Genomic DNA, 692 nt, shown 5'->3' on the forward strand with positions numbered 1-692 from the left:
CTCCGGGTGGTTGAAAACATGGCTTTCATGGCTTATTTTTGTGTAGCTTTTTACACTGCTTTTTATCTGCAAATAATTAAGCAAAAACTAGACAAATTCCAATTAAAAATATTATGAATAAAAATAATGGAATTGTTTAATTAAAGCTTAAATATTTTAATATTATATAAATCAAAAGCAATATTTATGGTGCATTTTCATGCACTAATCACTTATTGTACAACTTATACATCTTTACATGTAAATATACAATACTTATACTGAATTGTACAACTTCCATATGCTAAATTGTACAAGGCATATGCTGAATTGTACAACGTGTAAATATACAAGACTTATACTTAATTGTACAATTGTCGTTATGTAAATGTACAAAAAATCTCTAAATTGTACGATTGTCATTCTGGTCAGGCAAAGATGCCTACCTGACCAAAGACTTTGCCATCTTTTTAAACACAAAAATGAAAATAGTCTATAAATAACTTTTGTTTAATAAAAGTTTTGAAAACAGAAACGAAAACAAAAAACAATAGAAAAAGTTTTTGTGAAAAAAATATAAAATGATTGAAAGTTATTTTTTTTATGTTTTCATTTTCTAGTATTTATTATATTAAATAATTAATAATTAATAATATTATATATTAATTAATTAATAAATAGATATACTTAATAATTAATAAAGAAATAGTAAT

The sequence above is a fragment of the Morus notabilis genome, unplaced genomic scaffold (genome assembly GCF_000414095.1).
Source record: "Morus notabilis unplaced genomic scaffold, ASM41409v2 Scaffold241, whole genome shotgun sequence".
Taxonomy (NCBI): Eukaryota; Viridiplantae; Streptophyta; class Magnoliopsida; order Rosales; family Moraceae; genus Morus; species Morus notabilis.